This window comes from Hemicordylus capensis, chromosome 7, assembly GCF_027244095.1.
Source record: "Hemicordylus capensis ecotype Gifberg chromosome 7, rHemCap1.1.pri, whole genome shotgun sequence".
Lineage (NCBI taxonomy): Eukaryota > Metazoa > Chordata > Lepidosauria > Squamata > Cordylidae > Hemicordylus > Hemicordylus capensis.
The window spans coordinates 20,042,270-20,057,859 of record NC_069663.1 but is presented as its reverse complement, the minus strand read 5'-3'; positions in this window follow the sequence as shown (position 1 = coordinate 20,057,859).

Below are 15,590 nucleotides of genomic sequence, written 5' to 3'. Positions count from 1 at the left end.
AACCACCAAGACAGGAGCTCCCCCTCTCCAGACAATGAGATTAGTTTCTTTAGTATTTTCTTATCTCTATGTCCTCGGCATTCTATAAGGTCCTGGAAGCCCACCCAGCCATTTTGGAAGTTTCACATTTCCCTTTTTCTTTTCATGTACCCATGTGTCTACATCTGCATATCTGAGAAGTCTCCTGAGTATATTCTCCCTCTCACATAACACTATCCTCCCTCTCACATAACACTAGAACCAGGGGTCATCCCATGAAATTGATTGCAGGGAAATCTAGGACCATCAAACGGAAGTACTTTTTCACACAACGCATAATCGGCTTGTGGAATTCTCTGCCACAAGATGTGGTGACAGCCAACAACGTGGATGGCTTTAAGAAGGGTTTGGATAACTTCATGGAGGAGAGGTCTAGCATCAACTACTAGTTAGAGGGCTAGAGACCACCTCCAGCCTCAAAGGCAGGATGCCTCTGAGTACCAGTTGCAGAGGAGTAACAGCAGGAGAGAGGGCATGCCCTCAACTCCTGCCTGTGGCTTCCAGTGGCATCTGGTGGGCCACTGTGCGAAAGAGGATGCTGGACTAGATGGGCCTTGGGCCTGATCCAGCAGGGCTGTTCTTATGTTCTTATTTTCTTATGAGTATGTAGATACCATTGTCTTATTTCGGTGTGGCTCTCTTTTGCTTCTAGACTGACAGGCACTCCAATTTAATACTATGATTATTTGGACTTCTGCCTTCTAAGGACCTTTGTGCACATTTCTTTCAGCATTCACCTGCCTCGCCAACAGCCACTATGAGCTCTGTGGACCTTCCTGCCCTGCTTCTTGCGCCGACCTAGCAGCGCCTCCCAGCTGCCGGACGGAGTGTGCAGAAGGGTGTCAATGCGAACCTGGGTTCGTGCTGAGCGTCACCAATTGTGTGCCTCGCGAGCTGTGTGGCTGCACCCACAATGGACGCTACTACCAGCCTGGGGAAGTTTTCTGGCTCGGGGAAAACTGCCAGAGTTTCTGCAGCTGTAACAGTTCCATCCATGAGGTCGAATGTGCCAGCACATCCTGCAGTTCTGGAGCCCTCTGTGATACTCAGAAGGGGTTTCATGGGTGCCTTGTCCTGTTCGAAGGGATCTGTTGGGCTTCCAGCTTTCTCCACTATATCACATTCGATGGCCGGCATTTTGACTTCCAAGGCACCTGCAAATACATCCTTGCCGAGTGGTGCGAAGCCTCCACTTCCGTACCCTTCTTTAGGGTTGAGGTGAAGAATGAGAAATTACTCGACAGACCTTGGTCGGAGTTGTCAGAGGTGTTCGTTCAGGTGAAGGCATATCAGATACATCTGCAGAGAGGACCCTGGGGGACGGTCAAGGTAAGGAACACAAGGCCATGCTCTAGAGCAGGGCTGTACTCTTTTTGGACTATAATTCCCAGCATTCACAGCCACAGTGGCCAATAGTCAGGGATGATAGGATAGGGATGTGTGAGTGGGCTTGAGGTCGAGCCAACTCTTCATGACCCAGCCATGCAGATGGCCAATGCGCATGTGTGGTGGCCTCCAAAATGGCCACTGCCAACACAGAGAGGCCCGTAACTGTCCAAAAATGGCCCGAAACAGGCTGAAAATGACTGGGGGAGGCTGGTGGGGGGGAGGGGGAACCTCAGGAGACCCCCCTCCTGTAGCTGCGGCATCACCCCCCCAAGCCCCACAATGGCAGTAAGTCCACCATTTTGTTTCAATAAATGTTCATCCCCTCCCCACCTGAGTTGGGCCCAAACTGGTTCAGACTCGAGCCAGACCCAGCCTGGCTCTAATGTGCACAGAACTGGACCAAACCCAGTTCAATTCGAGTTTGGTTCTACTCAAACTGAAATGGCTTTTCCGGTTTTGTGCACACCCCTATGATGGGAGTTGTAGACCAACATCCGCAGGAGGGGCCAGAATTGTGCAGGTATTGCACTGGAAGCTGGTGGTATTGCACTGCTGTTACCTCTTTTCCAACTCTAGGGTTGTAGACCTGGTCAAAAACCACAATGAGCATCCATGATGCCAGCCGCTCCAGGTGACTCATGTACTAGGGTGCTATTTCAGCCCATGGCCATCACCACACCCGAGTTAATTATATGTGATGTATAATTAAATGCCTAGAGAGGGAGATTTGGGGATCTACACAAATTTGAAAAATAAAATAAAACAAATCCATTGTGCTTGCTTGCCCTGAAAGTCCCAGATTGTTCAAAGTCCAATTGCCTACCACATCAACATACGAATATGAATACAATGAATATTTATCTACCACTTTTCAAAGTTTTTCAAAGTTTTTCAGAGTTTTCACTTTTCAAAGTCCAATTGCCCACCACACCAACATACGAATATGAATACGATGAATATTTATCTACCACTATTCAAAGTTCCCAAAGCAGTTTACGTAGAGATAGATAGATAGAGTGGCTCCCTGTCCCCAAAGGGCTCACAATCTAAACAAGTAACATAAGATAGACATTAGCAACAGCCACTGGACGGATGCTGTGCTGGGGACGGATAGGGCCAGTTGCTCTGCCCCGGGCTCAATAAAGAGAACCACCACTAAAAAGGTGCCTCTTTGCTCAGTTAGCAGAGGATAATTCTGAAGATGGTTCTTGAGTGAGAGTAAACAATAGGGTGGTCTCTAAAGGCCAGTGTGACTTTACGTCTAAAAAGATGCTGCTCTGGATACTAAAGGTAAAGCTAAAGTGTGTCGTCAAGTCGATTTCGACTCCTGGCACCCACAGAGCCCTCTGGTTTTCTTTTGGTAGAATATAGGAGGGATTTACCATTTCCTCCTTTCAGGAGATCATGCCTTTCAGCATCTTCCATATCACTGCTGCCTGATACAGGTGTCTCCCATAATCTGGGAAACATACCAACGGGGATTCGAACCAGCAGACTACAGGTTGACAAATGTGAGGTTTGCCCTTGACGATCCTGTAGGATGACCCATCTCTCCAATTTTGCTTCTTTCAATCAGATCGATGGAGTCACTGCAAACCTCCCAGTCAGTCTCGATGGAGGCGACATCGTCATTTATCAGCATGGAAGGTATACAGTGCTGCAAACAAGGTTTGATCTCATGGTGGGCTACGACCTGTCCCACAGCCTCTTTGTCAGCATCCCCCCTCGATACCGAGGTCGAACCTGTGGGCTGTGTGGTAACTTCAATGGAGACGCAACGGATGACTTTGCGATGCAAAATGGCTCCTTAGGGGAGGACGTCTTCACGTTTGCAGCGGCCTGGAAATCGGAGACGGTCCCTGGCTGTGATAAGGATGACTCTGTCTCTTACCCTGAATGCCCAGAAGGGGAGCAGCTCATCCAGGCAAAAAGCGAATGCTGGATCATCCAGGATCCCTTTGGACCATTTGCCTCCTGCCTCTTCCAAATTGACCCTGAGCCCTATCTGTCCCATTGTATATTTGACCTCTGCATCTCCCCAGGGAACAGCAGTATCTTGTGCCAGTCCATTGAGAAATTTGCAGCAGTCTGCCAGAGAGCAAATCTAAACATCTCAGCCTGGAGGAGTGATGATTTCTGCAGTACGTATCTCGGGGCTGTGTTGCACACAGGAGCGTTGCTAGTTGCTTTAAAAGATGCAGGGCCCAGGCCCACAGCCTTTTGATAATTAAACCCAATCGTGTCTCCTCTCAAGTAATTACATATGTTTTTAAAAGTCTCTAATAGTACAATACAGTGGGATCTTATACAGGGGAAGTACCTAAAGTGGCACAGCAGGGAAATGTTTGACTAACAAGCAGAAGGTTGCCGGTTCGAATCCCTGCCAGTACTAAATCAGGCAGCAGCGATACAGGAAGATGCTGAAAGGCATCATTTCATACTGCGTGGGAGGAGGCAATGGTAAACCTCTCCTGTATTCTACCAAAGAATAGAAAAGAGGCTAAAAACCAAGGCCCTTTCATGAGGCAAGTTGAGGTGGAGGCCTCAGGCGGTGGATTATTGGGGCACAACAAAATGTCCTCCACCACCCACACTGGAGCAGTTCCTCCTCCTGGACTGAATGGACACTGGTGAGCTTTTCAAGGGACTCTGGGGAAAGGGAGAAGACTACGCTAGTCTCCTCATACCCCTTGCAAAGCTTGCAGGAAGCATTAGGAGAGAAGAGGAGGCAACCTTCCACTGCCAGTCTGGGGAGACGATATTGAGCTAGATGGACCAAAGGTCTGACTCAGTATAAGGCAGCTTCCTGTGTTCCTATGTTTCTGACCCACCTTCAAGGCTTGCCAGGGTCAGTTCTGAAAGTGGGCTGACCCCACCAGGAAGATGGGCAATGCTGTGTTTGGTGCCTCACCTCAGGCACCACATTATGGCCATCTCCTGTCCAATCGCCTTCTTTCTCAGCAACCATCCAATCACCTTCTTTCTCACCCCCCCCTCCGTCCCACATAGATCTTGAGTGTACTGCGCACAGTCACTATGAGCTCTGTGGCCAACCAGCACAGGATCTCTGTTCTGGAACCTGGCTCCAGGTGTACTCTGGACACACATGCTCTGAAGGGTGCTTCTGTGACTATGGCTACTTGAAGAGCGGCCCGCAATGTGTCCAACCTCCGCAGTGTGGGTGTGTGCACGATGGACGCTACTACAAAGTGAGTCACTGATCCCATCAAAGCTAAGTTTCATATAGTGTATATCAAGAATGCTATACTGACCACTAACTGAACAAAGAGACACCTTTTAAAATGGCAATTCTCTTATATTTATCAGGGGGAGAGCAACTGGCCCTATCCAACCCCAGCACAGCATCCCTCTGGTGGCTGGTGCTGGTGTCTATTTTAAGTTTCTTTTTAGACTGTGAGTCCTTTGGGTGCAGGGGGGCCATCTCATTTATGTATCATTTATTTTTCTATGTAAACTGTTTTGAGAACTTTGGTTGAAAAGCTGTATATAAATATCTATCGTAGTAATAGTAATATAAAGCCACCTAATGGCGCAGCGGGAAAATGACCTGACTGGCAAGCCAGAGGTTGCCGGTTCGAATCCCCACTGGTATGTTTCCCAGACTATGGGAAACATCTCTGTCGGGCAGCAGCGATATAGGAAGATGCTGAAAGGCATCATCTCATCCTGTGCGGGAAATGGCAATGGTAAACCCCTCCTGTATTCTCCCAAAGACAACCACATGGCCCTGTGGTCGCCAGGAGTCAACACCGACTCGATGGCACACTTTACCTTTATCTCTTTATTTAGCAAAAGGAGAGCAACTGGCCTTATCCACCATCAGCACAGCATCCCTCCAATGGCTGTTGCTGGTGTCTATCTGATGTTTCTTTCTTTCTTTCTTTTTTAGACTGTGAGCCTTTTGGGGATAGGGAGCCATTTATTTTATTTTATTTTATTTTATTCTTTTTATAAGAGGAAATGGACCCTTTGGCTTTGATGGCCATTCTCCATTTGTCTTTCACTTACAGGTTGGAGAGCACATCTGGCTTCCTGGGTGCACTCAGAAATGCATCTGTGGCCCCTTTGCCACTTTCCGCTGCTCCACATCTAAATGTGACCCGGACCAGCAATGCATCATTAAGAATGGGAGGCAGGGCTGCCACGGTCTGCTAACCACCTGCGTCGTGACAGGGGATCCTCACTACTTTACGTTTGACGGGGCGGTGGTGCACTTTCAGGGCATCTGTGACTATGAGGTGTCCCACACCTGCAACGTCTCTTTCCCAGGTTTCTTCTTCCGAATTGTGACTGCGAACAGACGTTTCCGGAATCCCAGGGTTTCCTTTGTGTACCGGGTGGAAATCTGGTTTTCGACAGGCAGCTCCAGTGTCCACATTGTCTTAGAGAGAGGCAAAGCTGTTCATGTGAGTAGCAACTGAGTGTCCATTTTGATCAGGGTGCCACACTTTTCACAGGTCCGATCTGTGTATTTATCCACTAAAGCATTCATTAGAGGATGGCAGGGTGTTGTTGTTTTTTTATGAGTGGCCTTGAAAAAAATTTGTTAATTTGTTGTGGTGCTGCAAGAGGAAATGGAAAATCAAGTATAATAGACAAATAGCATTTCCCCCTTATGTGAACAGAAATTGTGCAATACGATCCTTATCCTGAGTTAACCAGGTAAGTCCCACTATTTTCAATGGAGCTTACTCCCTGGTAAGTGTGTTGAAAACTACATTGTAGCATAGATCAGGCTTCAGTATCTTAAAAAGGCTGCTGTGTTGCCTTTTTGTCAAGTGCACATTTATTTAAATATATTAATTGATCAGTTGATTACCATATTTATCTGAATAGAAGACTCCTCTGAAATTAAGACATCCCCCTGATTTCTAACATCAAAGAACATGATGGGGGGGGGACCTAGTCCTGGATTTAGGTAAATATGGTAGTTAAAAAGCCTGTTCCCGCAATTAATCCTGTTTATTATTACCATCCTTCTTTGGGGTAGATTTGCTGCAAGGTACCAGGCATGTACCGGCCCTTAAAATGAATGTTGTTGAGGCAGGGGTCTTTCCAAGTACTACCTGGAAATTCCAGGGACTGAATCTTCCGCATGTGAAACAGATACTCTACCCAGTGGCATAGGAAGTTTGGTGGGGGCTGGGGGACAAAGTCTGACTGGCAGCTCCCTTCCCCAGATATTCCTTCATGCACGCATGGTGTGCCTCTCCAAGCCACGCCCCCTGCATCTGATGTCAGATGCAAGGGGGCGGGACCAGTGCTGAGAACGGGGCTGTGAGAGCCCCAGCAGAGTTTCCTTTCCCCTGTCAGTGGTTGGTGGGATAACAGAAAGGGAGCTCCTTTCTAGGGAAAGGAGGGGCAGCACTGCCACCGCCCCCTTACATCTGATGTCAGGTGCATGGGAGGGGCCAATGCCTGGGGGGAGGGAGAATCTATCCCTCCCCAGCCAGTATGAAATGCTGGCTGGACAGGAGAGGGGCATGCCTTGCACTCCCAGCCAATGAATGCTTTGCTCGCCTGGTAGGTGTGAGAGCGGCCAAGGGGGCGCCCTGGCTGAGGGCAAGGGGGAACCTTGGGGGCCTGGGGACAATTGTCCCCTGTTGCTCAATGGTTGGTACATCCCTGACTCTACCACTGAGCTATGGCCTGAGTCATGCCAGGCCATGCAGAGGCCTATTGTGCAGGTGTGGCAGCCTCCAAAATGGCCACCACACAGAGGGAGAAAGACCAAAAACTGGCTGAAGAGTGGCCGAATGGCCGATTTCTGGAATAAGAGATGCTGGCTCAGGGAGGGAGAACCTCCACAGATCACCCCACCACCACTGTTTTGGACAACTCCCCCAGAGGGGGTAAGTTAAACAAAATTAAAGGAAACCTCGTGAACCCCTCCCCTGGACTGGACTAAAGTGGGGGGATTTGAGGGGGTCCGGTTCGGGTCCAGTTCAGACTCAAACCAAACCGAACCAGCTGGTTCCATGCACACCCCTATTGTCTACACTGCCTGATAGCAGCTCTCCAAGGTTTCAGGCAGTGCTCTTTCCTAGCCCTTCCTGCAGATGCTGGGGCTCAAACCTGAGGCCTTCTGCACACAACCATGTGAATGTGAACCTGTGTACAGGCCCCCTCCAATGCAAGATGCAGATAGGAAGTGTCCTACTGTATATGTGTTGAACACAACCTGTGACAAACTACTGTTCATATGTACAGATCTCTACATATGTACACTGACTAGGGCCTAATATTCTCAAGATACCAGGTTGCAGAGAACAGTCCAGGTTGCCTGAAAAAGCTGGATTTCTATAAGCCTGGGGTAACACTAGCAATAATGAGCTAATGGGTCAGCCACGCTTTCAGAGAAAATATTAGAGAAACCCCTTTCCCTTCTTTTGGGTTCAGGTCAATGGCACAAGGACCCCATTACCAGCCCAGATAGAATCCATTGCTTCGATCTTCAGACAAAGAAATATGTTGACTGTGAGAACAAAAGCCAACGTCGAGATCCAGTTCAATGGAGCCAGTAGTGTGTTCATCCGTGTAGGGTCCGAGTATCAAAACCAGCTGTGTGGAATGTGTGGAAATTTCAATGGTGACGCCACAGATGATAAAGTCCTTCCCGGTGGGCAGAAGGCTCTCAATGATGCTGAGTTTGGGGACACCTGGGTATCAAAGCACAGCCCCATCAGGTATGGATAGTTATTCCCAAGAGCTAAAATGCCTTTGGAATGGATTTGTTATTCTGTGGTACTTGTTCTTGAGGGAAGCCCAAGATTCTCCCATTTTGCTGTGCTATCTGTCTGCATAATTCTCTAAGATGTACCCATGGCTAATCCCATGCGTGGCAGCTCTCGTGGGAGTTTGCGAGCAGTTGCCGGGAGAGGAAGAGGAATGCCGGAAAGCAGGAAGGGTGTGGGCGGTGAAATCGAGGCTGATAGGGAGCGGGGGAGAATGAACTGGGGCTGAAGAGAGGAGGGGAGAACAGCTGAAGGGATGGAGATGAAATGAAGATGGGGCAGGGAGCCAGATCGGTTGCAGCGGGGGGAGAGACAGGGGCACAGATGCTCTGCACCAGGTCAGCTAGTATTTATTTATTTATTGTACTTGTGTATCACCTCATATGAAACCTCTGGGTGGTTTGCAATTAAATCCCCATAACAATTAAAACCTAAAATCGTATAAAACAAATTAAAATACCCATCAATAAAACTTTAAAACATTATAAACTAAAGGCCTGATACAACAGGTGTGTTTTCAAAAGGGCCAGAGAGAGGGAGGTTCTGATTTCATTTGAACAAAAAGATTTTTTTGGTCCCCTGCTCACTGAGCAAGCAACAAAAGTTCCCAAAGCAGCTCACACAGATAAATAAATAAATAAATCTAATGGCTCCATGTCCCCAAAGGACTCACAACCTAAAAAAGAAAAAAAAGATGGACACCAGCAACAGCCACTGGAGGGATGATGCTGTGCTGGGGATGGATAGGGCCAGTTGCTCTCCCCCTGCTCAATAAAGAGAATCACCACTTTTAAAAGGTGCCTCTTTGCTCAGTGAGCAGGGGACCAAAAAAATCTTTTTGTTCATCCTCTGAAATTTAATTGCAGTCGGTCATCTTAGGTTTTAATGACTGAAAACCAAACCTGGTTCGAACTGGTGTTGCTGATTGATTCGTGTTACTGTATCATTTAATCTACTGCTTGGAGGAACACGATCAGAAGCATGGTCTCGACATTTCAATGAGTAAATGAGCCAGTTTGACTCTTTGTTTCCAGATCCTCTCTTGCCTTGTAACTGTTCCTCGTATTATACTTCCAGGTGTAAGAATGACACTGGGGACCTCATCCTTTGTCCGAGACGACATGAATTTGAGCAAATGTGTGCCGTCTTAACCAACAGTTCTGGGCCTTTCTCGCAGTGTCACTGGCATGAGAATCCAGATCCCTACTATGCATCTTGTGTCTATGACCTCTGCCAGTACGGACTGGGCAACCGCATGCTGTGTGCAGCCATCAAAGTCTACGATGAGATGTGCACCATGGTTGGTGTGAAGGTGCCGAACTGGCGACAGGCGTTGGGATGCAGTAAGCAGACAGTTTGGGGTTTGCTTTCATTTCAGAATGCCAGTAGGCTGTGCTGATCCTTATAACACACCTTATAACACAATGAGTCTGTTCTGACGACCACAGATTCCTGGGTAGAACAGGGTTAATCCAGGAATCCATGGTTTTCTGGAGCAGGGATTCTCAGCGTTTGGGTCCCCAGATGTTATTGGACTTCAACTCCCATAATCCCCAACCGAAGGCCACTGGGGCTGGGGACCCAACGTGTTACTCTGGGGACCCAACATTGAGAACCCCTGGTCTGGAGAACTAGGAAGCTTCCCAACCCAGAAGCTCCGAACCTGAGTAGGCCAGATCTGCTACCCAGGCTAAAAGTGAGGTAGGAGATGAAAAGCATAGGAATATAGGAAGCTGCCATATTCTCTGAGTCAGACCATTGGTCTATCTAACTCAGTATTGTCTTCCCAGACTAGCAGCGGCTTCTCCAAGGTTGCAGGCAGGAATCTCTCTCAGCCCTATCTTGGAGAAGCCAGGGAGGGAACTTGAAACCACCTGCTCTTCCCAGGGTGGCTTCATCCCCTGAAGGGAATATCTTGCAGTGCTCACACATCAAGTCTCCCATTCAGATGCAACCAGGGTGGACCCTGCTTAGCTATGGGGACAAGTCATGCTTACTACCACCAGACCAGCTCTCCTCCTTTTCCAGCCTTCCTTCTTTTCTGTTCGGGTCATCGGCAGCACCGGAACGTTTTGAACTGTTGCTGTGTTGGTGGCGGCCATGTTTACCATAGAGGTCAATGGAAAGCCAGGCCAGGCCGAGATGAGCTGCTGTAATACTGAGGGCTGCCTCTCTGCTGCTCAAGCCATGCATTGTGGGATAGGTGGAGGCTTCAGCTCCGAATTTCAGCAATGTGGAACACCGCTGTGGTGTTTGTGTGGGTGTGTGAGCTGCAGAGCCTAAATGAGGTTCTAGTTGTCTTGGAGGCATGAAGTAGGAGCATGCTTTCCATCCCTCCAGCTCATCTGCATATAGACACGAGAACGGGCCCCTTACATAGCTTACAGAGGCAGTCTGTGTGAAGCTTCTGCCTGTACAGGTTCAGCCTACTTCAACCTTCTTCAGCTCAAAGTGAAGCACCATCTAGGAGGGATCAAAGTGGGATTGCAGTGAAGCAGATTGGGTAAAACCCTTCAGCTCCATCCCACCCTAAGACTACTTCTCCAGACCAGCAAGGGCAGGAGGCAAGTCCCCCTCTATCCTGCCTCTGTGCTCACCACCACTAGCGAACAAGCAGTCACCTTCCACAGCCTGCCATTTAAAAGGACTTTCTCAGCTTGACTTTTAAATGGCATAACTGTTCCTGGGATTTGTAGTCTTTTCTGAAGCTGAGGCCATTGCTGCATTGCATGTTCCAAGCATGATCTTACTCACCATAGAGATGTTCCTGAAAGCTTCCACACGCCTTTCCTATTATGATCTTACACACACCAAGCAGGGGCTTTGCACAATTTTCACATCGCCATCTGGTGGCCAGCAAGTGGCACTGTGAAAATCATGTGAGATCCCTGCTCGGCATGTGTTAGGAAGGGGTGCAGAAGCCTGTAGGAGCACATGTATGGTGCATAAGATTGCACTTGGGAACTTGCACAAAAGCTTTGCAGATCCTGCTTTTTATGGCCATATGGAAACCCTCTAAGCCTCCCTGCTACATCAAGCACCCAATCCAGACCTTGGTTGGGCAGATGTCTCTGAGACTGGAGAACAGATCTTAATGCAGTGTGCGCACAATCAGATGCCATTCCAGTAGGCGTGAAATGATACACTGCATTAATAAAATGGCTTTCCTGCTGTGGGTGCTTGCAAAACAAGCCTAATTTTCTCAGTGTGCATTGCACATAATTTCCCAAATGGCACATTAGTGGTGATGGAGATAGTTAGAGCCTGACAGTTCAGATAGTTTTTGTTTCCGTGGGAAAGAAGTAAAGGACTACTGTATGTTAACCCATGGTGGTTTCCAGGTTTTTCACCAGTGTGTGGGTAGCTTAATCCATTTAAAGTCCTGCAAATATACGACTTCTTTGTGAGCAGCTGGGTCAAATATAGTTTGGACACTTTCCCTTGTGCCTCTGCAAGTCCAAGAGCTAGATCAGGGTTTCTTAACCTTGGGCCTCCAGATGTTGATGGGCTACAACTCCCGTCATCCCAGCCATCTCCATTGTGGCTGGGGATGATGGGAGTTGTAGTCCATCAACATCTGGGGGCCCAAAGTTAAGAAACCCTGAGCTAGATTTTTTTAAATGGAAGCTGCAGTGCAGGTAGGGTCAAGCAATGTTCCTAATGGGACCAGGCTGGCTCTTCCTGTGTCTACAACCCTGTGCCTGGTGGAGGAAAGGTGAGCCCTCTCACACTCTTGCTGCTTCCCTGCCTGTATTCCCTCCCCTCCAGTGTTTTTCTTCCTGCCAAGCAGTGTCCCCTCTAACAGGGATTCCCAGATGTTGTTGACTACAACTCCCAGAATCCCCAAGCAAATGCCCTTATAGCTGGAGATTCTGGGAGTTGTCGTCAACAACATCTGGCAATCCCTATTAGAGAGGACACTGCTACCAAGCTACCTTCCGGCATCCATGCTAAGCTGAGGGGAAAGTACTGGAGGGGACAGACTGCAAGATGTGGTGGGCAGAAGGAGGGCTGGAGTGGAGCTATAATTGGGCAGATGTGTTCAAAGAACCCAAGCCACCCAACTCCTGAGAGCCGCCTGGCTTGCCGCTCCCTATTTTCTTCGTTCTCTCCCTCACTTGAAGTGAGGGAGAGAATGAAGAAAGCACCCAGCCGGCAACAAAGCTGGGTGGGAAATGAGTCACAAGGGTCACGTGGGCCCTTCCATGTGCTGGCCATGCCCACCCTCCATGCAACGTCAAATTCCAACCGCTTTGTTTTAATTGCATCTTTCTTTTTTGCCAGCTTTCACCTGTCCGCCCAACCAGTACTACGATTTCTGCGGTACGGCCTGCCCGGCAACTTGCGCCAAGCTCGACGCGCCCACCCAGTGCAGAAAGCCCTGTGTGGCCGGATGCTTCTGCCGAGAAGGCTACGTCCTGAACGCCGGAGTCTGCGTGCCCCTGAGCCAGTGCGGCTGCACGCTGAACGGCCGCTACTACCTGCTGGGAGACGAAGTGATCTTGGTGGACACTTGCAGCCGGAAATGTGCCTGCAGGCAGCCGGCCCGCTCCATGGAATGCCAGAACCACACTTGTGGGCCTCGGGAACTGTGCAAAGTTGTAGATGATATCCGGGGCTGTTACCCCATGAGATTTGGCAGCATGTGGGTATACAGCCACCCTCATTACTTTACTTTTGACGGGCTGGGCTTTGATTATGCAGGAGCCTGTAAGTACACCCTGGCCAAGTATTGCGGCCCTCCGGGGAAGCTTCCGAGCTTCGTCATCAAGGTGCTGAATGCCCACAGAGCCTCCATCGCCGTGGCTTGGACGAGGCAGGTGGAGCTGACCGTTTATGGGCAACATATCACCATCGCAGCAGAGCAGTATGGTCAAATGCAGGTAAGAAGGTTGTGTAGGCAGCCCCTGGCTCCTGTTGGGTTACAGATAGGAAGCTGCCATATACTGAGTCATTGGTCTGTCTAGCTCAGTATTGTCTTCACAGACTGGCAGCAGCTTCTCCAAGGTTGCAGGCCGGAGTCTCTCTCAGCCCTATCTTGGAGATGACAGGGAGGGAACTTGGAACCTTCTGTATGCAAGCAGGCAGGTGCTCTTTTCAGAGCGGCTCCATCCCCTGAGGGGAATATCTTCCAGTGCTCACACTTCTAGTCTCCCATTCATATGCATCCAGGGCAGACCCTGCCTAGCAAAGGAGACAATTCATGCTTGCTACCAAGTCACCTAATGGCTCAGCGGGGAAATGACTTGACTAGCAAGCCAGCGGTTACCAGTTCAAATCCCCACTGGTATGTTTCCCAGTGAGTTTCATGGCTAAATGGGGATTTGAACTTGGGTCTTCCCAGAATATTTCCTTGGGAGCTGCTGTCTCCCTCTCCCTCCCCCCCCGCCCCAATTCTCTCTCTCATGACTTCATCTCCCTTGTACCCTAGGTAAATGGCCTTCTGGTCAACCTGCCTCTGATCCTTCCATCAGGAAAACTCTACGCCTATTATAGTGGCTCCTCCATCATTGTCCAAACGGATTTTGGCCTCTCTGTTGCCTACGATTGGTCTTACTATGTATCCGTTGTAGTGCCTGAAACCTATTCTGGCTCCCTCTGTGGCCTGGGCGGAGACTTCAATGGGGACCCCAGCGATGACTTCCGAACCCCCGATGGCTCCATGGTCCATGATGCCATCGCTTTTGGCAACAGCTGGAAGGATGCCAGCTCCCCGTTCCACTGTACAGCTGTCGGACGCTCCACCCCCTGTAATGAAACCCACCTAGCCCAGTACAGGTCTCGGGCTTACTGTGGAACCATTAGTGATGCAAATGGACCGTTTCGAGAGTGCAGCAGCCCAGAAGCTGCTCAGGCACACTTGGAGAACTGTGTGAAAGACATGTGCGCAACTCAAGGCAGTCGCAAGACTCTTTGCAAAGCGCTGCGCAGTTATGCCCAGCAGTGCCAAACTCAGAATATCAGCATTCAGCCATGGAGAGCAAGTACTGGATGTGGTAGGTAATTTTCAGCAGAGAATCCCTATTAAAGGTACAGGGAAGTGTCACAATCCACCCACAGGATTTCTGATCAAGTGAACAATGTATTGAGCAGAGGCTTCAGCTCCTGGGTATCTCAGCTTTCTGTTTAGAAAAGCAAGTTTCTAGCCCTCATGGCCGTGAGAGGTGGACAATGCCTGCTATACTCTTAAAAGCCAGACGATTGCTGTCTAATATTCAGAGGGAGCATTAATGCCTCATTTTCTCTTTTCCATGACAAGCAGAACCATAATAAAGGATGCCAAACTGCACAGTGAATTATGGGTTGTAAGAGAAATTGTGCACCTCTGCGCTATTTGCATGATGTGTACAGGTTGCAAGATTTGGCATATGGATTATTTTAGCACAGTGTATACACATTCTGAACTGATACTATTCAGTTGGCAATTGGGTTTCTGAAGAACTGGAAATGTATTGGGCATTTCTGGAATTTTTTGACCTAAGATAAGAATGTTCATGGTTGTATCAGAACAAAGGTCCGGAACTAGCATCCTGATATCTACAGTGCCACCCAGATAGCTCTGGGAAGCCTAGCAGCAGGCCATGTAGGCAAATATTCCTCTCCTACTGTGTCAGCCACCTAATGGTGCAGCGGGGAAATGACTTGACTAGCAAGCCAGAGGTTGCCAGTTCAAATCCCCACTGGCATGTTTCCCAGACTATGGAAAACGCCTATATTGGGCAGCAGTGATATAGGAAGATGATGAACAGCATTATCTCACACTGCACGGGAGATGGCAATGGTAAACCCCTCCTTTATTCTACCAAAGACAACCACAGGGCTCTGTGGTCACCAGGAGTCAACACCAACTCGACGGCATGCTTTGCTTTACTGTGTCAGGATGTGAGATCCCAGAACTCCCAGGTGGAGTGGAGAGTCCAGAGGGTGAAACAGAATGGTAGACATCAGTGACTCGGGGCACATGATGACCCCATGTTGCAGGCTATGAAAACCCAGCCATCTGCTGAGAACCACTGCTGGAGCAACATTCCTCTATTACCCTTCCTAGCTCCTGGTTAGCTCTGGCTGTAGTACTGACATGCTGCCTTGGGAGCTGTCCAGGGTGCTGAAGTATCCCTGGTCTTTGCCTAGGAGGAGATTGTGGTGCTGCCTGGAGCCAGAAACACTGCTGCTTCCCAGCATATTCAGAGGCATCTTGCCATCATGATACTGCATATAGCCATCATGAATAGTAGCCATTGATGTACCTGTCCACCATGCATTTGTCTGGAGCCCATTTTAAAGCATCAAAGTCTGTGGCCATCATCACATCTTGTGATACTGAATTCTATAACTTAAGGACTCAAGTTGTTTGCCCTGAATCTACTGCTAGTGGATTTCATTGGGTTAATCCAGGGGTTCCAAAAC